This window comes from Rhinopithecus roxellana, chromosome 3 (genome assembly GCF_007565055.1).
Source record: "Rhinopithecus roxellana isolate Shanxi Qingling chromosome 3, ASM756505v1, whole genome shotgun sequence".
Lineage (NCBI taxonomy): Eukaryota > Metazoa > Chordata > Mammalia > Primates > Cercopithecidae > Rhinopithecus > Rhinopithecus roxellana.
This window is the reverse complement of record NC_044551.1, coordinates 183,856,714-183,865,355: the sequence shown is the minus strand read 5'-3', so window position 1 is coordinate 183,865,355 and position 8,642 is coordinate 183,856,714.

Sequence of the window (8,642 nt, the reverse complement as noted above, 5' to 3'; positions counted from 1 at the left end):
TAATTGCTTACTAACTAGCATAGCTTGTCCCTTTGGTTATTCAGTACCATTGACATACTTTTGTATATATTAATATTTATACCGTTTCACAGCAGTAAGATGCAAGTATCCTTCATACAAACAAATGTGCTCTCATCATTTGTCCAAAAAGGAGGTACACAAAAATCCCAACAGCTACAGTATCCATCACAGTATCTATTTCTGAGTGATGCTATTTACTCTTTCACAATCACAGTCCCAGTGGAATATTCTGTTTCCTAAAGACTGAATTACAAAATATTGTATTAGTCTGTCCACATGCTGCTAATAAGGGCATATCATAGACTGAGTAATTTATAAGGGAAAGAGATTTAATTGACTCAGTACCACATGCTGGGGAGGCCTCCCAATCATGGTGGAAGAGCAAGGGAGATCTTCCATGGCAGCAGCAAGAGAGAGCTTGTGTAGGGGAACTCTCCTTTATAAGACTATCAGATCTCATGAGACTTTATCACTATCACAAGAACAGCGTGGGAAAGATCTGCCCCCATGATTCAATTACCTCCCACCAAGTCCCTCCCGCAACACGTGGGAATTATGGGAGCTACAATTCAAGATGAGATTTGGGAGGGGACACAGACAAACTGTTTCAAATATATAGGATGAAAAAATATTTATATAAAATAGTAAGGTGACAGCAAAAGGGAGGTAAAGAATGAGACCTTTTATTATATGCAAATGCAAATATATCTAAATATCCATTTGACTTTTATGTATATATAACTATATCCATATCTATGTAAAGGATAACCAGTAAAGAGTAAGATATGTATAGGTGCTATAGTTTTCATGGCTGTAGTTGATATTTATAAATTCCTTCTTCCACTAGCCTTTTCTCTTTGATAGCATCTTAACTGGTTGATTGGAGTTCTTTATCTGGCAGAGTTACTGAAAAGTCTTAATCCATAGTCTTGTCAGATCCAAGAAGATGGATTCCTTTCACTAGCAAGAAAATCTTAGAAATTTTTTTTTTTTTTTTTATTTGAGACGGAGTCTCGCTCTGTCGCCCAGGCTGGAGTGCAGTGGCCGGATCTCTGCTCACTGCAAGCTCCGCCTCCTGGGTTCATGCCATTCTCCTGTCTCAGCCTCCCCGGTAGCTGGGACTACAGGCACCCGCCACCACGCCACACTAATTTTTTGTATTTTTAGTAGAGACAGGGTTTCACTGTGTTAGCCAGGATGGTCTCGATCTCCTGACCTCGTGATCTGCCTGCCTCGGCCTCTCAAAGTGCTGGGATTACAGGCGTGAGCCACCGCGCCCGGCCAGAAATTCTTGAGTTGTCAGATTCTCAGTATTAACTGAATCCACTCAGAGTCATCATACAAGTTTCGGCCTCATTGTTCTTCACAATTCATGTTCTGAATTTTTCCTAAGTGGCATAGCAAGTGCTGGATTTCAATTTATATTGAAATTCTACAATTAGCACAAATAAAATATGCATCTGCTTTTTAAAGAGAAGACAGTCCTGCAGCTACAAAAACTAAGAAATTATTTTGGCTGCCATAGGGGTGCTTTTGTTCTTTTTTCATTCAAACTGAGAATTAAAAATGCCAAACTTATACTTTTCTGTCTGTAGATTCTCCAGTCAGAAGAGGACATCCCACCCACAGCTTTTGTAGTCATCATAACTACTATAATAATTAAGTGTAGAAGACTTAGTGTCTTTTACTGCATTGTAATAAACTAGAAGTGATTATTTTAGTTAACTGATGTGACTTGATGTCATGAATTATTAGTACCTCATTTCCCATTTGCAAGGAAGTCAGTATTTCATTAAAAGCCATAGACATGACCAAATATATCCCAGAATCTCTTGGCATCAAGTGCATTCCAGACAGAAAAATAGCTACCATTCTTAAGGCTGGGGGCACAAGAGAAGAAAGGGGTTGGGATTATCTTCTTGGTGGAAGATTCCCAAGAAGCTGGGGCCCAAACTTTTAAGAAAGAAGTAATATCTGTATTAGCCCAATGAGGCTAATCCTGGAAATATTAAGAATTTAGAGTCTGAAACAATTGCTGCTGCCGGGCTGGAGGGCCATTATCAGGATGGTCCTCATGCAGGAACAGCAATAGGATGAATCGAAGAAGTCTTTTCTTTCCTTTTTTTCCTGCCTTTTTATCTCCCTATCCTGCCTTCTATTCTCAGAACTGAGTAGGAAGCATCTTAAAAGGAGAAATGAAAGCAGTGCAGATCAGCACCAGCATTACAAAGTAAACTATAGAAGGGTAGATTTGCAACTAAAAGAGACAATACCTTAAACACAAATACACCCTGAGAACTGAACTATTTGGGCATCCAGTGTAAATCTTTTAAAATGCTTCCTTAATGGTTGAATTTCAGGAGCCATTATCTGTTGCAAGAGTCATACAGGAGGAGACACACTTTTTGTCATAAAGTACTTACTGGTTAAAAATTCATTTCCATATGCTACATCAAATGAGTTGATGTATGTAAATTCTTTAGAACAGTATTTGTTATATGTAATAATCGACAATATCATCATCATTAGTGTCTTTTACTACATTGTAATAAACTAGAAGTGATAAACTAGAAGTGATCATCTTATATCCTAGCATTAAGCATTAATATACAATTGATACAATAAAGGTTAGAAGCATTTCATGTCTGATTTGTGAAACATGCAATCATGAATGAACTTGCTTATAATAAAAATGAACTAATACAAAAATAAGACACCTGCTATTATACCGGAAACAAAACAAAGCAAAAATCCAAATCACTGCTGAAATGTTTGAGTTGTGTGCAGTGCTAGTAACCAAATGGTACATTTTAAAGAGCTTCCCACAAAATGTCACTATTTGATTATGTTTCATTGTTTAATAATGTCCTTAGCACACAATTTTGGCAGTGTAATGCTTTCTGTTCCAAAAAAATCGATGACAATTATTGCTTTAAATCTTCCAGAACCTGGGTTTCATTCTTCTTTCTGACTGCATGTGTTAGTGAGCATTTGAGTAAACACTGAGGGAAAACCTGAGAGTATTTCTCCAAGTACATAATGCTTGTTCGAATGGGATTCTTCCAAACTAGACTCTTTACATACAGAGTCAGAAAGATAATATGCACATATCTATTCTTAGCATTTCTAAAATTAGATTGTTTGCTTTTCAGTGATTACAAAATAAATTGACAAGACTACGTTCTTGTAGAACTTCTACATTTTTGTTCTAATTGCACACATTAAAATCCCATAATTTTGCCACTATTCTGGGATTATTTCTTCCTCTTGTTTTGGTGGTGGTTTACTAACTTGTTTTCAATGTCTAACTTAAACATTTATCCAAATGTTTATGCAGCAGTGCCTTGCTTTCATTTGCAGTTCACCCTTCTCAATTTTTCAGAAAACCAATTACGTTATACTCAGACCAGAATCTTCCCAACTCTTGCCACCATCTCCAACTGTAGAACATAGTCAAAATAAATAAACCCAAATGAAAAAAATTGAAAGACAAACATTTTATTCACAGTAGTCCCTACATCCTCATTCAAAGATTACTCACTCATATATTAAATCTAGTTCAGATTTGTTTCTTAGCCCAAACTGGATAAGAGGAATAAAATATAAAGAAATAGGAGGGCTTCAGAATCAGAGCAGAAGTAGAAATGACAGCTTACAAGAAGTAGTAAGACAAAAGAATGTAAACATCAGGTTCAAAATTATGGACTCATTTTGCATTGGGGGCATACAGCCCTCCATTATAAGAGAAAAATGGTGCAGTCTTAATGGCCTTATGCCATCAGTGCACTGTAATAGATACTCAGTCTGGATCAGTAAATCCACAGGGAATCATTTATCTTGGAGCCTTCATCCCTATATCTTTATACTTTGGGAGTTTGATTTAATGACTTCCAAAATCCTTTTAAAATCTAAATTTATATTATTTTATAATAATTTTATAAAGAGCTTTCAGTGACATTTAAAATGTCAGAAGAGTCTGACACCTTTAAAAATACTTCTACTAAAATTATTAAGTAAATAAAAGTAGTTTATTCTTAATGTTAATAAATTAACTTGTGACTTAGTATGTGTCTGAAATTTTCCAGCCAAGCCATTGCATCCCCTGTCAGGCCTCTGAGCCCAAGCCCAGCCATCTCATCCCCTGTGACTTGCAGGTATATACCCAGATGGCCTGAAGTAACTGAAGAATCACAAAAGAAGTGAAAACGCCCTGCCCCTGCCTTAACTGATGACATTCCACCACAAAAGAAGTGAAAATGGCCTGTCCTTGCCTTAAATGATGACATTACCTTGTGAAAGTCCTTTTCCTGGCTCAAAAAGCTCCCTCACTCAGCACCTTGTGACTCCCATTCCTACCCGCCAGAGAATAAATCCACTTTGACTGTAATTTTCCTTTATCTACCCAAATCCTATAAAATGGCCCCACCCTTATCTCCCTTCGCTGACTCTCTTTTCGGACCCAGGCAACCTGCACCCAGGTGATTAAAAAGCTTTATTGCTCACACAAAGCCTGTTTGGTGGTCTCTTCACATGGACCCGCATGACATAAGGCGCTTGTTTTTGTTAGAGAATTTGTAGCAGTACTCTCTTAAGAGCAAATTCCCCTCACTGAATCATGCACCCTCTTTCTGCTTGTGAATCTAGTTTAGGTATTGAGAAGCAATATGTAGGGAAAAGTAGATGAAGGTCAAGTGTTCTTGCTGTTGCCCCACAGACAATTCAAATGGGTCTATTATCCAAGTATGTGCACTATTCATACTATTTCATCTTTCTAGTAATTGTCCATCTACCGGCTCTTACCTCATTATTATTATCAAAAACAGATTTAGATCAGACCATTAGGAAATTCATTAGCAGGTCACATTGGAGGAAAAAACCCACTAACACATTCGTGAAATTATCTATGAATTTAGTATTGCCATTTATCACCAGAATGCTTCAATGTACTAGGTTGAAAATAAGGTACCAAAACTCCTTTATTATAATTATAAGGAATAAAATGTAAAATACAGAGATTCTTTTACAGTGCCTGACACATATTAAGAGCTCAATAAACTATAGCACTTTGGGAATAGCAATTGAGATGAAGTATGCAGTTTTTTTAAACCAAAGTACCCATAAATAGATCAATGTCAAAGAAAGTGTCACATTCTTCATATATTAAGCAAATATTTATATTCATATCAAGTGTAATCATTATGTTTAAAAGAGAGTCCTCATAGACAGGGGCATGCTAAACACATGCAAACTTATCAAGTATGATGACCATAAATTATATATGTCAAGCTCTCACAGCTTCTTGATTTATAATTCAGTACACATCACATGCAAGGCTTTCTGTATTTCCCCTTTATAAACATATTTTCTATTATTAATCTGAAATGTAAACTTCATCCATTCATCATGAGCACTTATCATGTCCCAAATCTATACTGAAATTCAAAAGAAAAAAATATATGTATATACCATATGCCTAATGAAGAAGACATGAGTAGTTGATTGCCGTACTCTGCTGGGGCATTAAGCAACACAGGAAGAGACAGTGATCTTTATCAAATTGGCTCACCCCCCAAACTTGTTCATTTTGTAGTTCTCAATGGAAACTAGTGCAATAGAAGTTAACAGATACAGAGGCAAAGTAGACATATCCACATGTCAATGCCTACGCACGCCTTATCCATGGCCCAGTCCAGAAGAGGAGAAAGAGAAGAGCAATGGAAAATTGAATCAAAGAACATTAGTAGTAAAAAAAAAAAGAAAAAAAAAATTTCCTGGTAGGTCTGTGCAAAAAGAAGCACACCACTCCATTTCTTTTAAAATCTCCTATTCCTCCCTCTTTTATTCTCCATACAAGTATTTTGAATGCATTGCTTTATTTATCACCAATGGTTTGACAAATTAGAAATAAATAATTCAATTATAAAAGTTAAAAAGATCAGGGTCTAGGTTTTGGCCAAGTCTATAGAGATCTTCAGCTGTAGAGTCAGCATTCAAACTCAGGTGTATCTGTCTCCATATACTTTTGCTTAATCACTATCCTACACAGCTTAATGTATTGAAAAATGAGAGAGCAGGACCACATTATTACTAGGGTCATTTCCAGCTCTAGCACTCTATGAATCTATATATACCTAAAACTTCTAAAGAAAGTTTCAAACTCTATTTCTGCCCTATCCATAATTCTCTTCTTCAATAGAAAACAAAATAATCAGGAAGTGACACCTATTGAGATGTATGCTTTGCACAGACATCTCTGAAAACTTAAGGAAGTGTTAGAACATTGGAGTATAAAACATCTAGCCATTGCTTCCACTGACACTTTTCCTTTTAACTGATAGAGACTGATATTAGGCATAATGACAATAAAATTATTTCAAATTTGTACAGTGCATCTAAGAAATTAAAATATTAACGGAGTAATTTAATTATCAACTTTTATAAAGGAAAAAATAAGGAACAAAAACTAAAAGAACTGGGGCAACAGCACACAGTAAATTGATGGAAAAGCTGATAAGCTCCTGAAGGCTGGTAAAGTCAATTTAGTTATTAAATTCTTATTTATTTGGAAAACTAAGAAGAGCTTGAATGCACTAAACTGTAGTAGAGAACTACATTTCTTTGTGTATCAAATACATAAAATAAACCTGAAGATGATATATTTTTGACCACATTAAGGGAGGAGACCGCCCCTCATATCGTCTTATGCCCAATTTCTGCCTCCAAAGAAAGAAGAAGTAAAAACTAAAAGGCAGAAATGAAATCCACAGGCAGACAGGCTGGCGCCACGCCCTGGGCCTGGTAGTTAAAGATCTACCCCTGACTAATCGGTTATGTTATCTATAGATTACAGACATTGTACAGAAATGCAATGTGAAAATCCCTATCTTGTTTTGTTCCACCCTAATTACCGGTGCATGCAGCCCCCAGTCAGGTACCGCTGCTTGCTCAATCAACCGCGGCCCTCTCACACCCACCCGCTTAGAGTTGTGAGCCCTTTAAAGGGACAGGAATTGTCCACTCGGAGAGCTCCGCTCTTGAGACAGGAGTCTTGCCAATGCCCCCGGCCGAATAAACCCCTTCCTTCTTTAACTCGGTGTCTGAGGAGTTTTGTCTGGGCTCTTCCGGCTACATTTCTTGGGTCCCTGACTGGGAAGCGAGGTGATTGGCAGATGGTCGAGGCGGCGCCTTAGGCGGCTTAAGCCTGCCCTGTGGAACATTCCTGCAGAGGACTCCAACTAGCCCGAGCGAGGCAGATCCTGAGAGCGCTCCTGGGTAGGCATTTGCCCCAGTGGGACGCCTCGCCAGAGCAGTGTGTGGCAGGGCCCCGTGAAGGATCAACACAGTGGCTGAACACCAGGAAGGAACAGGCACTTGAAGTCTGGACATCTAAAACTTGGTAAGACTAGTCTTTGAAACTTGCCCACTCCGTTTTAGTGGAAGCGTGGCCTGATCACCCATGGCATGCCTTTATCGGCACTTTGGTTTGGTTTTGGTTTTGACTTGGTTTGAATTGCTTGGCAGGATTGCTCTTGGGAACTTGCCTACTCCATTTGAGTGGAAGCGTGGCCTGATCACCCACGGTGTGCCTGTACCAGCACTTTGGTTTTTGTTTTTGACTTGACTTGGATTGCTTCATACTTTGGTTTTAGTTTTGACCTGGCTTGGATTTCTGGATACTCTGATTTTGGTTTTGATTTTGGTTTGGTGCAAACAGCAAAAGTGTGTGTGTGCCCCTTTTACCCGTTCTTTGTTTTGTGGTGTTCGTGTGGTGTGAGCTTGCTGTTTTGTCTTGAAGAAGCATAGGTCAAGCACAAATAAGCCCACCCTACTAGGAACTGTGTTGAAAATTTCAAAAAAGAATTTAAAGGAGACTATGGAGTACTATGACACTAGGAAAACTTAAAACTTTGTGTCAGATAGACTGGCCAGCATTAGAGGTAGGTTGGCCATTAGAAGGAAGCCTGGGCCAGATGTGGTGGCTCACGCCTATAATCCCAGCACTTTGGGAGGCCCAGGGTGACAGATCACTAGGTCAGGAGATCAAGACCATTCTGGCTAACACGGTGAAACCCTGTCTCTACTAAAAATTCAAAAAAATTAGCCGGGCACAGTGGCAGGCTCCTGTGGTCCCAGCTACTTGGGAGGCTGAGGCAGGAGAAAGGCATGAACCTGGGAGGTGGAGCTTGCAGTGAGCTGAGATCATGCCACTGCACTCCAACCTGGGCAACAGAGTGAGACGCTGCCTCAAAAAAAAAAAAAAAAAAAAAAAAAAAAAGGAGGAAGCCTGAACAAGTCCCTTGTTTCAAAGATATGGCACAAGGTAACCTGTAAGCCAAGGAACTCAGACCAGTTCCCCTACATAGACACTTGGTTACAGCTGGTTTTAGACCCCCCACCCGCAACACACAGTGGTTGAGAGAACAGCAGCATAAGCGGCTGGCAGAGGCAAAGAAAGACCAGCAGAGAGAGAGAAAGGAAAGAATAAAGAGGAAAAGAGGCAAAGAGAGAGAGGAAGAGACAGAGAGGAAGAGACAGACAAAGAAGGAGTCAAGGAGAGAGAGAGAGGAATAAAGAAAGAGAGAGGCAGAGAGAGAGAAGAGACAGAGACAAAAGAAAAGTCA